General features: G+C 41.6%; 1 protein-coding gene across 3 annotated transcripts in view; it reads right to left on the reverse strand.

Annotated features, from left to right (window-relative positions):
- Positions 1–213: 213 nt before the first annotated feature.
- Positions 214–12,855, reverse strand: part of LOC115650769 (cryptochrome-1-like) — a 46,978-nt gene continuing 34,336 nt past the window's right edge. The window contains exons 12-13 of one of the 3 annotated variants that reach the window (XR_004000215.1): positions 12,467–12,660; positions 214–981 (exon numbers count right to left, since the gene is read on the reverse strand). The gene's annotated coding sequence lies outside the window, so the exon portion shown is untranslated. Of the gene's footprint in view, positions 982–12,098; positions 12,661–12,855 lie in introns of those variants that run through there. The other 2 variants (XM_030561162.1, XM_030561161.1) reach the window with 2 other exon arrangements.

The following is a 12,855-nucleotide window of genomic DNA, read 5'->3' on the forward strand; positions in this document are numbered from 1 at the left end:
TCCCTGAGAACACCTGAACTATAATGTCTATGACCTTGTGTTCTTGGCCTTGAACTCCCTTTCCCCCAGAGAAGGGGGGAATAGCTGCAGAAAACAGTCCAGGCAGTGGCATAGCCAGGTTCTACTAGCAGGGGGAGCAAACACATAAAAAAAAGGCGCCGAAGCAGCGAAGAAAAAAATAAAAGAAAAACCCAAGTCTTGCCGCCGAAGACCTGGAGCAGCTGAAGGATCTGCTGCCAAATTGCCGCCGAAGACCCGGACTGCTGCGGTGTGTGTAAAAATTAAAAACGTGCCACTTTTGGGGAATGTGCTCAGTAGGGAGTGGCCGCTCCCCTGCTCCCCCCCCAACTACGCTATTGAGTCCAGGGGGACAAACAGGAGGCATCTCTTGCATGTGGTTTGGGAGTGAGACACACAACAGCCTTCAGGCGCAGTCTCAGTCAGGCTCATTGTTCCCCTCCTACATGGTCACAGGGCTTCTCCTAGTAGGGGCTCTGGGTGCCAGTGCAGGCTGCTGTGCCTGGAGTCCTGCAGCCCCTGTCTTGTCACTGGGGGTGGGGTTTGAATCCTCCATCTCAGCAGTACCCTGCGCTGCAGTTGCTGGAGGAGGAATATATGGTGGATGAGGAGGAGGTGCCAGTTCCCAGACATTGGCAGTGGCTATTGTGGCAGGCAGGACTGAATCCTTTCCACTACCACTTGTACCTGGGTCTGCAACAGGACATGCTTCCGGTCCCTTTGATAAAGCTCCTGTTCCCTTTACCGAGTGTCCTGCTCCATTATTGACTCCTGCCTCTGGTGAAAATGTTCCTCCCACTCAGCAGCCCATTCCTCCCTTCCTCTCATAAAGTCAAATTGCTTCTGACTCCTGGCAATGCCAATGAGCAGGTCCTCAAGTGTACTCCCTCTGCTCCTACTGTCCTTGGGCTGCTGCTCCTGGTTCCCAGGCAGAATGGGCTCATCCTCCTCAGCCAAATGGTCCTGCCAGGTCAATCACAAGAGCAGCATTATATTTTTTCTTTCCCTTCAAAGCGGGTAAAAAATCATCCGACATAACATAACTTTGCTGTTGAAGGCCACAGTACAGACACTTTTTGGCATTTAAGGAATGCAGTTGTTTCATTACCCTTATTTCTCAGATAACATTTGCAGTCCCTCAGAAAGGAGCACATGCTTAAAATTTTAGGTAGCATGAAATAATAGTTTTTTAAAAAAATGTAATGTCTTTAAGTGTGTGATTGGGTCGGTGGGCTGGGGGCATGCATTTATTTTAGGGGCAATGTTAATAGTGCCCACTCTCTTTTTTTAAGTCTGGCCATCAACTAGACAGGGAAAACAGCAGTTCTGAAAGTACCAGACTGGAAAAAGGAGGTGGCTTCCCAGTCCTGTGGTGGCGATCCAACAATCTCTGCCAGAGAGCTGTTGGTGTTGCTGCTCACCCCTCTAGCTGTTGCTGAATGGAGGGGTTTTGGTGAGCTATGAACATGGACCCAGAACATTTGTATTACTATAGGACAGAAGAATTGACATAAGGAGGAAGGGTAGTGTAGATACCAGTCTAACAGGTGATGCTGGTGGTAGAATGTTTGTGCCTAACCGGGTAAAGAATGTCAGTGAAGCCAAACGGCAAAAATTAAGATGTCTGTACACTAATGCGAGGAGTCTAGGTAACAAAATGGAGGAACTAGAGCTACTGGTACAGGAAGTGAAACCAGATATTATAGGGATAACAGAAACATGGTGGAATAGTAGTCATGACTGGAGTACAGGTATTGAAGGCTATGTGCTGTTTAGGAAAGACAGAAATAAAGGCTAAGGTGGTAGAGTAGCATTGTATATCAATGATGAGGTTAACTGTAAAGAAATAAGAAGTGATGGAATGGATAAGACAGAGTCTGTCTGGGCAAAAATCACACTGGGAAAGAAAGCTACTAGAGACTCCCCTGAGATAGTGCTTGGGGTGTGCTACAGACCGCTGGGATCTGATTTGGATATGGATAGAGACCTCTTTAATGTTTTTAATGAAGTAAACACTAATGGGAATTGTGTGATCATAGGAGACTTTAACTTCCCAGATATAGACTGGAGGACAAGTGCTAGTAAGAATAATAGGGCTCAGATTTTTCTGGATGTGATAGCTGATGGATTTCTTCACCAAGTAGTTGAAGAACCAACAAGAGGGGATGCCATTTTAGATTTGGTTTTGGTGAGTAGTGAGGACCTCATAGAAGAAATGGTTGTAGGGGACAACCTTGGTTCGAGTGATCATGAGCTAATTCAGTTCAAACTAGTTGGAAGGATAAACAAAAATAGATCTGGGACTAGGGTTTTTTACTTCAAAAGGGCTAATTTTAAAGGATTAAGGAAATTAGTTAGGGAAGTGGATTGGACTGAAGAACTTGTGGATCTAAATGTGGAGGAGGCCTGGAATTAATTTAAGTCGAAGCTGCAGAAAATATCAGAAGCCTGCATCCCAAGAAAGGGGAAAAAAGCTATAGGCAGGAGTTGTAAACCAAGCTGGATGAGCAAGCATCTCAGAGAGGTGATTAACAAAAAGCAGAAAGCCTAAAAGGAGTGGAAGATGAGTGGGATTAGCAAGGAAAGCTACCTTAGTGAGGTCAGAACATGTAGGGATAAAGTGAGAGAGGCTAAAAGCCATGTAGAGTTGGACATTGCAAAGGGAATTAAAACCAATAGTAAAAGGTTCTATAGCCATATAAATAAGAAGAAAACAAAGAAAGAAGAAGTGGGACCGCTAAACACTGAGGATGGAATGGAGGTTAAGGATAACCTAGGCATGGCCCAATATCTAAATAAATACTTTGCCTCAGTCTTTAATAAGGCTAATGAGGAGCTTAGGGATAATGGAAGGATGACAAATGGGAATGAGGATATGGAGATAGATATTACCACATCTGAGGTAGAAGCCAAACTTGAACAGCTTAATGGGACTAAATCGGGGGGCCCAGATAATCTTCATCCAAGAATATTAAAGGAACTGGCACATGAAATTGCAAGCCCATTAGCAAGAATTTTTAATGAATCAGTAAACTCAGGGGTTGTACTGTACGACTGGAGAATTGCTAACATAGTTCCTATCGTTAAGAAAGGGAAAAAAAGTGATCTGAGTAACTATAGGCCTGTTAGTTTGACATCTGTAATATGTAAGGTCTTGGAAAAAATTTTGAAGGAGAAAATAGTTAAGGACAGTGAGGTCAATGGTAATTGGGACAAATTACAACATGGTTTTACAAAAGGTAGATCGTGCCAAACCAACCTGATCTCCTTCTTTGAGAAGGTGACAGATTATTTAGACAAAGGAAATGCAGTAGATCTAATTTACCTCGATTTCAGTAAGGCATTTGACACGGTTCCACATGGGGAATTATTAGTTAAATTGGAAAAGATGGGGATCAATATGAAAATTGAAAGGTGGATAAGGAACTGGTTAAAGGGGAGACTACAGCGGGTTGTACTGAAGGGTGAACTGTCAGACTGGAAGGAGGTTACTAGTGGAGTTCCTCAAGGATCAGTTTTGGGACCAATCTTATTTAACCTTTTTATTACTGACCTTGGCACAAAAAGCGGGAATGTGCTAATAAAGTTTGCGGATAACACAAAGCTGGGAGGTATTGCTAACACAGAGAAGGACCGGGATATCATACAGGAAGATCTGGATGACCTTGTAAACTGGAGTAATAGTAATAGGATGAAATTTAATAGTGAAAAGTGCAAGGTCATGCATTTAGGGATTAATAATAAGAATTTTAGTTATAAATTGGGGACACATCAGTTGGAAGCAACAGAGGAGGAGAAGGACCTTGGAGTATTGGTTGATCACAGGATGACTATGAGCCGCCAATGTGATATGGCCGTTAAAAAAGCTAATGCAGTTTTAGGATGCATCAGCTGAGGTATTTCCAGCAAAGATAAGGAGGTGTTAGTACCGTTATATAAGGCACTAGTGAGACCTCATCTAGAATACTGTGTGCAGTTCTGGTCTCCCATGTTTAAGAAGGATGAATTCAAACTGGAACAGGTTCAGAGACGGACTACTAGGATGATACAAGGAATGGAAAACCTGTCTTATGAAAGGAGACTCAAAGAGCTTGGCTTGTTTAGCCTAACCAAAAGAAGGTTGAGGGGGGATATGCTTGCTCTTTATAAATTTTTCAGAGGGATTAATATTAGGGAGGGAGAGGAATTATTTAAGCTTAGTACCAATGTAGACACAAGAACAAATGGGTATAAACTGGACACTAGGAAGTTTAGACTTGAAAGTAGACGAAGGTTTCTAACCATTAGAGGAGTGAAGTTCTGGAACAGCCTTCCAAGGGGAGTAGTGGGGGCAAAAAACATATCTGGCTTTAACACTAAGCTTGATAAGTTTATGGAAGGGATGGTATGATGGGATAGCTTAATTTTGGCAATTGATCTTTGATTATCAGCAGGTAAGTATGCCCAGTGGTCTGTGATGGGATGTTAGATGGGATGGGATCTGGGTTACTGCAGAGAATTCTTTCCTGAGTGCTGGCTGGTGAGTCTTGCCCACATGCTCAGGGTTTAGCTGATCGCCATATTTTGGTCGGGAAGGAATTTTCCTCTGGGGCAGATTGGCAGAGGCCCTGGAGGTTTTTCGCCTTCCTCTGCAGCGTGGGGCATAGATCACTTGCTGGTGGATTCTCTGCAGCTTGAGGTCTTCAAACCACAATTTGAAGACTTCAATAACTCAGACATAGGTTAGGGGTTTGTTATAGAAGTGGATGGGTAGGATTCTGTGGCCTGCTTTGTGTGGGAGGTCAGACTAGATGATCATATTGGTCCCTTCTGACCCTAAAGTCTATGAGTCTATGAGACCTTAAGAACCAGCTAGAATTTCTGCTGTACCTGAAATTTGTGGACATATACGTACAGGACTGGGATGTAATCCAAACAGAAATACATTATATACTAAGATAGAAGATGGTGCCTGCATGGAAAGAGAGAAGCAAACCACTGCAAATGCTTACCCTTCCCAAGCCAGCCCACACAGTGTCAGGAAATCCAGCCCCTTCGTCTAATGAAGAGCAGAGAAAGGAACAGGGAAAGAAAGAATCACAAAGCAACTGTACTTTTTTCCCATGAACTTTCCAATCAAGACTGCAAGCCACACACTTTCCCTGTGCAACCACTGGAGCAGATCTACCCCCTGCACATCTATCTCTTGCCTTGTGTGGCATGGCTCCAAAGAGGGAGACCCCAAACACTGGGGACAGAAATGCTTGAAAACATTTGTACTGTGACAGCAGGCCACTGTCACATTCTTTGGAGAAGCACAGATTCCACTTTTCCTTCTCATATGTAAACAGATAGATTAACAATGGTTTCCCTGGTTGCAAATGCAGGGGGCAAGCTGTCTGTTGAAGGCTGAAAGTCAGGAGAGGGTGTGTGAGCTGGCTCTGAGAGAAGCAGAGAGACAGGACTTCTTAGGCACAGAGCTCCCTGGAAGGGTAGACTTGGGATTTCTAGGCAAGGAAACTGCCTGCTTCTGTTTGTTTCTATTGTGTTCAAACAGGCCTATGTGTGCATTTTTGGCAAATAAACAAGACTGCAGCAAGAACAGACCTGACTTATATCACCAATTATTTCCCTACCAGAAACAATCCCGCAAGACCCAACTTTGGCTACCCACGCAGACCAAAGGGGCTGTGACGTTGACAGACCAGGTGCCAGATCATGCTGAAGCCCTATGTCAATTCACTTGTGTATTAGTATAGATCAAAGTAACTGTTAAATATATAAGTGTATATTCAGTGTTTAAACTTCATGAAAATGAATGGGTTATTACTAGGGCTGTTGATTAATCACAGTTAATGCACGTGATTAACTAAAAAAATTAATCGTGATAAAAAAATTAATAGCAATTAATTGCAGTTTTAATCGCACTGTTAAACAATAGAATACCAACTGAAATTTATTAAACATTTTGGGACTTTTTCTACATTTTCAATTATATTGATTTCAATTACAACATGCAAAGTGAACAGCGCTCAGTTTATATTATTTTTTACTACAAATATTTGCACTGTAAAAATGATAAACAAAAGAAATAGTATTTTTCAGTTCACCTCATAAAAGTACTGTAGTGCAACTTACAAATGTAGATTTTGTTGTTGTTACATAGCTGCACTCAAAAATAAAACAATGTAAAACTTTAGAGTCTACAGGTCAACTCAGTCCTACTTCTTGTTCAGCCAATCGCTAACACAAACAAGTTTGTGTACGTTTATGGGAGATAATGCTGCCCGCTTCTTATTTACAATGTCACCTGAAAGTGAGAACAGGTGTTTGCATGGCACTTTTGTAGCTGGCATTGCAAGGTATTTACATGCCAGATATGCTAAACATTCGTATGCCCCTTCATGTTTCAGCCACCATTCTAGAGGACATGCTTCCATCCTGATGACACTCATTAAAAAAAGAATGTGTTTATTTGTAAATTTGTGACTGAACTCCTTGGGGGAGAATTGTATGTCTCCTGCTCTGTTTTACCCACATTCTGCCATATATTTCATGTTATAGCAGTCTCAGATGGTGACCCAGCACATGTTGTTCATTTAAGAACACATTCACTGCAGATTTGACAAAATGCAAAGAAGGACCACTGTGAGATTTCTAAAGATAGCTACAGCATGTGACCCAAGGTTTAAGAATCTGAAGTGTCTTCCAACATCTGAGAGGGATGAGGTGTGGAGCATGCTTTCAGAAGTCTTAAAAGAGCAACATTCCAATGTGCTAACTACAGAACCTAAACTACCAAAAAAGAAAATCAACCTTCTCCTGGTGGCATCTCACTCGAATAATGAAAATGAACGTGCGTCGGTCCACACTGCTTTGCATTGTTATTGAGCAGAACCCCAGTGTCTTCAGCATGGTCTCATGTCATCTGGAATAGTGGTTGAAGCATGAAGGACATATGAATTTTTAGCACACCTGGCACGTAAATATCTTGCAATGCCAGCTACAGTAGTGCCACGTTAACGCCTGTTCTCACTTTCTGGTGACATCTTAAATGAGAAGCGGGCAGCATTATCTCCTGCAAATGCAAACAATCTTGTTTTCAAGCAATTGGCTGAACAAGAAGTAGGACTGAGTGGACTCGTAGGCTCTTAAATTTTAAATTATTTTATTTTTGAATACAGTTTTTTTTTGGTATATAATTCTACATTTGAAAATTCAACTTTCAGGATAGTTTGCTCTACAGTATTTATATTAGGCAAATTGAAAAATACTAATTTTTTTACAGTGCAAATATTTGTAATAAAATATAAAGTGAGCACTGTACACTTTGCATTGTGTTGTAATTGAAATCAATATATTTGAAAATGTAGAAAACATAAAAAAAGTTAAATAAATGGTAATCTATTGTTTAAAAGGGCGATTAATTGAGCAATTTTTTAAATTGCTTGACAGCCCTACAACTTATAATGTGCACTGTTTTAACTTATATGTTTCCTGTTATAATGTAATAGCAAACATATACATTGCGTATATCCCTGCAATTAAATAACCCATCAAATGAAAAAGAAGCCTTGTGGAATGGAAATGAAAAACTATCAGAAAAGTGTTAATTTCAAAGCAAGTGGCCACTGTATGTGATGACCGGTGGTCAAATACTCTAAGTGCATTCCTCACTCATCATCATCAAAGGAAAAGTCTATGTGGGTAGTGAGCGACCCTGTCAGCTTGTCTTCTGTGAGAAGAAGCTGGAAAAATGGATTCAAGGAAAGATCTTTTATCTCTGGACTCTTACAGGGAAGATGCAAAGTGGAGATCCCCAGCAACAATCTGGGTACCCTGAAAAGAATTTTGGGAAACTGGTAGTTTATTACATCATTGCCACCATTTGGAATTACAAACGGTGACTTACCTGTGCAAATATTTTACCGCTTTAACCTCTCAATAACTCATTTCCTGTTCTTAGCTAATAAACCTTTAGTTAGTTTACTATAGAATTGGCTGCCAGCATTGTCTTTGGTGTAAAAGTTGAGTACAAGTTGATCTGGGGTTCATCTTGGGACTGGTGAGCTGTGATTTTTGGTTTAGGTGACCTTTTATCACAAGTTTATAGTTTGTCTGGGTGACAAGATAAACTGGAGAGTCTCAGGGGACTGTCTGTGACTCTATAGTAAGACTGGTATAGTGATCCAGGAGTTTACATTTGTCACTGGCTAGGTGAAATCTAATTATAGAGCACATCACCAATTTGGGCTATCTGCCTGTTTTCTGACAGTCTGCCCTGAGGTAGGCACTCACATTTGTGAGCCACTCCAGACAGCGTGACAGGGGCAACTTTCCCAAGCCTGACTCCCTTTGCTCTTTAATTGATATATTCTAATCCAGTATGCATAGGAATTCAAGGAAAGAATCATAAAATCATAGAATCTCAGGGTTGGAAGGGACCTCAGGAGGTCATCTAGTCCAACCCCCTGCTCAAAGCAGGACCAATCCCCAACTAAATCATCCCAGCCAGGGCTTTGTCAAGCCTGACCTTAAAAACCTCTAAGGAAGGAGATTCCACCACCTCCCTAGGGAACCCATTCCAGTGCTTCATTGCCCTCCTAGTAAAAAAGTTTTCCTAAATTCCAACCTAGACCTCCCGCACTGCAACTTGAGACCATTGCTCCTTGTTCTGTCATCTGTTACCACTGAGAACAGTCTAGATCCAGCCTCTTTGGAACCCCCTTTCAGGTAGTTGAAAGCAGCTATGAAATCCCCCCTCATTCTTCTCTTTTGCAGACTAAACAATCCCAGTTCCCTGAGCCTCTCCTCATAAGTCATGTGCTCCAGCCCCCTAATAATTTTCGTTGCCCTCCGCTGGACTCTTTCCAATTTTTCCACATCCTTCTTGTAGTGTGGGGCCCAAAACTGGACACAGTACTCCAGATGAGGCCTCACCAATGCCAAATAGAGGGGAATGATCATGAAAGGCCAAAGTGAGGAGAGGAAGATGGACATTTCTGCCTCTCTGTGCAATCTAAATGGGGGGTGGGTGGGTGGTTAGCCTCATTAATAACCAAAGCTGCTTGATGTGATTTATACATGACTGTCTGTCAATACAGAAGGGTTTCTTGAAAACGTATTTTTTAAAATGAGCCAAAACAAATATTGCCACTCTACCCAGTCAAAGGCCATCTTTGCATCCACAGATAACACTAAATAAGGTTTGGACTCTAATTGGGTTGAAAGTACTAGATTTACTACACACTGGACATTATCTACTCCATGATGTCCAACTATAAGTTCCACTCAAACTCTGTGGATAAGTCTTCTCCATGTCAATATAGATAGCAGACAACCTACTGGAGTGCTGAAATTGTGTCTAACTAAATTCTTCAGTAGTGCTGCAGCTGATTATGCAACTTGTAACAGTGACACTTTTTATTATACATGCAAGAGCCCTATTTTCAATGTCTTAGAACTATTTTCTCCCCAAAATTCTGCATTTTGAACTCTAGTGGCAAAAAATATGAAGGTTGAAGTTTTAAAGTGTAGTCAGATTTGAGTTAACTCCTTGCAAACAAACCCATGAAAGACCAAACTCAGGCCTCATCTAACAGATTGCAATATCAATGGAAAGATTTATGGCCTGCTTCAATGGTGATGAAACAGTGATTATCTGCTTGGTTTACTAACAGCTGAATGAATTTTCATGTAACTTAAAAAAAATCTTTGTGCTGACACCAAGTATAGAAATTTCCAGGCTCAAAGAAAAATTTCGGCGTGAGTGAGAAGAGCTGTTCATAACTGGACAAAAGTTGCAACTTCATCTGTAAGATTCACAACCACAAAATCTATTACACAGTGAAAAAACTAAAAGAGGGTGGTGGTTCTGTAATCCAAATTAGAATTTGCAGTCCTTTGTCTCCTTCTAGTGGCTGGTTCACATAAGACATTTATAAGTCTGCTAAAGTGTCCAGCTAATGAATTACAGATACCAATTTACAAAATGGCTAAGTGACTAGGCTCCTAAGTCCTATTTTCAAAAGTGACTCAGGCACTTAGGAGGGTAAGTTTTATTGAAAGTCCCTGGGGCTTAGACTCCTAACTCACTTAGTGATTTTTTTAAATTTTACACATCATCCTTTAGCTCAAGCTGTGAAGTTTCTACCATTGAACGTCTTGGGTTTAAACCTTATTATCAATCCAAGCAGGTTTAGTTACAAAATGTTGCCTTATGCAGGGCTTCAACTCCAGTAGACCCCATATGCTCAGGATCAGTGTCACCAGGTGGTGGAAGCATGTAACTCACCCTAGGAAAGAAACTGCCTTTGTCTCCCTTCACGGGCTGGTCCAAAAAATACAGGTTTATGAATCTGATACTGTTTAACAGCTAGTGCATTTATTCCTTTAGCTCAAGCAGTAATTCTTGTGCTTTTAGCAGTGAAGGGCCCAAGTTCAAACCTGTTGTCAGCCTAAGTGGAGTCAGTACAATCTCTTATTAACATTCCTGGGTCACCCTTTATTACATGATGTCATTTAGAATTTAAGGGTGAGATCTTCACTCTTGCTCTGGCCCATTTACACTGGGTAAAAGGAGCAGAGCAGAGTAAAAGGGCCCTAAAAGCTTGGATGCAGTTGGGGAAGGAACTGCAGAGACAATAAGTAAGACGGCAAGTGTCCAATATAGGCAACTTTGGCCACAATGTAAACACAGACCTCCCCAAAAATAAGCTGCATAGAAAAATAATAGCAGGAGCGATAATAAATGTTATTTTGCCTGAAAACAAAAAGTTGGCTTTTTCGTGTATAAAACAAACATAACATCATCTAATATGGTGAATTATTTTGTATTTAAGGCACTCATCACTTTGGCAGCTGAGTGCGCTTTGCATGGCTTAAATTCAGTCACTATCATTGCCGAATATGAACAGTCAAACATCACACAAGGGAACAGAGAAAGACTGATCAGTTGGCTATGTGCTCAGAGTATCATAACTCTCCATAAATGGGAAGCCTGCACAGCGGGATGTGTGGCAAAGTTTACATTTAATTATTGTTGGTCTTTTGCCGAGCAGTGGCAGATTTCAGGGTCTTTTAAGTGAGGTTCCCCCTGGAGAAGAAATTGGTGATATGGATTTTGTTTATTTACAAAATGTACCCAAGTCCTGTTCCCTTGAACAAGTGGTCACAAACTCTATGAGGGTAACTGCCTCCTGCAGAAACTTCAGTTAAAGCACAACCATTTTGTGACCAGGAAGCAGATGTCTCAGGTCTCCATTTCTTTTGGAATCTTTGTGCTCAACACATTGTTCCTTGCTTCTGCTTCAGCTTCTGGGCTTTACCTGGGCACCCCCATGACTAAACCTGCTACCTTGCACTACCTAGCTCAAAGGGTGAGTATGGGCATCAACCCTCCTTCTGTACAACTGCTTTGCAATACAAAGGAACTTCAGAAAGTGTTAAACTGCCCACAAGAGAGGGTTTTAACCCACACAATCCCCTTACTAGCTGATTGGGTGCTTAATATGGTTAATTTAAACTCTTTCTATGGAGAGTTTCAAGCCTATACATCAATGATTTAATGTATATGAGATCAGCACCTATTGGCATAACAATACATTTCTGGTGGTAATGAATTTAAGACGTATTGAACTGCTACTAACGGTCCTATCTCTGGCTATCCCAAGTGTCACCTTTAAGATAGTTAATTACAATGCTCTTTATAAGCATAGGTCAGAGATGGAAAGATGCTCTTTTAGGTAGTGAGATTTTAAGCCTAGGCATATGGGGCTTGTGAGTAATGACTGACACCTTGACTATGTCAAGGCAAGATCCACATCCAAGGCCCCGTTTCCACCTGTAGTTGGCAAAGATGTTCTGGACACTAATGCAGTTTGTATGGCTAGGTGCAGTGAGGAGTCTAGTTAAACCCCAAGACTGTAGGTATTGACCACATCTGAGCAGATGGAGCAGTAATGAATTTCACCAGTGCTTCCTCTCAAAAATACTTTCCCTTGCTAATCATAGAATATCAGGGTTGGCAGGGACCTCAGGAGATGATCTAGTCCAACCCCCTGCTCAAAGCAGGACTAATCCCCAACTAGCCCTCCCAAGGATTCAACTCACAACCCTGGATTTAGCAGGCCAATACTCAAACCACTGAGCTATCCCTCCCTCTATGAGCAGCACTTCCATCTTCTCCCACATAAGTTTTAGAGAACTGGCTTTCATCCAGGTCCCCTGTTAACTACTATGTCTGACGAAGCACCGTAGAGCTGAATATCATCCGCATGCCATCTCTTCCCGTAGCAGCTTCATGTAGACTTTGTACAGCAGAGGTGACAGGACTGATCCCCTTCAGGCCTGTGAACCTATATGATTTTATTAATTCCTGCCAGGTCCTGCAGATGTACTAGCAACGCCTTGTCATGAGCATTGTCAAAGGCTACTGGATGATCCAGCATTATCACCAGAAATGTCTGACCTCTCTCCATGGCCTGTTGATTGTCATGATTCATGCCATTTTCGTACTAGGTTCATGGGCTCTTTGGGATGAAGGAATTTGGAGATGCCAGACTGCGCTGGAGTTGCCCTTCCCACCAGTCCCTCAAGGAGTTGTCCCAGAGGACACCATGCATGATGGTGGATTGTTCTGTGGACTCTTGCATAAGTCAGAAACTTCAACAATAACAAAAACAAAAATCTATTTAAAACAAAATCACCAACCCCCTCCCCAAATAAAACCTCTAACCAGACAGTGGGCTACTCTACTTCTCTTTGAAATTTCACAAACATTTCAATTTAAACTGACTTTTTGCTTGCATTCAATTAACAAAAAAATCTAGTGTTTTTTTCAGGAACTTACTGATGGCT

This window comes from Gopherus evgoodei, chromosome 4 (genome assembly GCF_007399415.2).
Source record: "Gopherus evgoodei ecotype Sinaloan lineage chromosome 4, rGopEvg1_v1.p, whole genome shotgun sequence".
NCBI lineage: Eukaryota > Metazoa > Chordata > Testudines > Testudinidae > Gopherus > Gopherus evgoodei.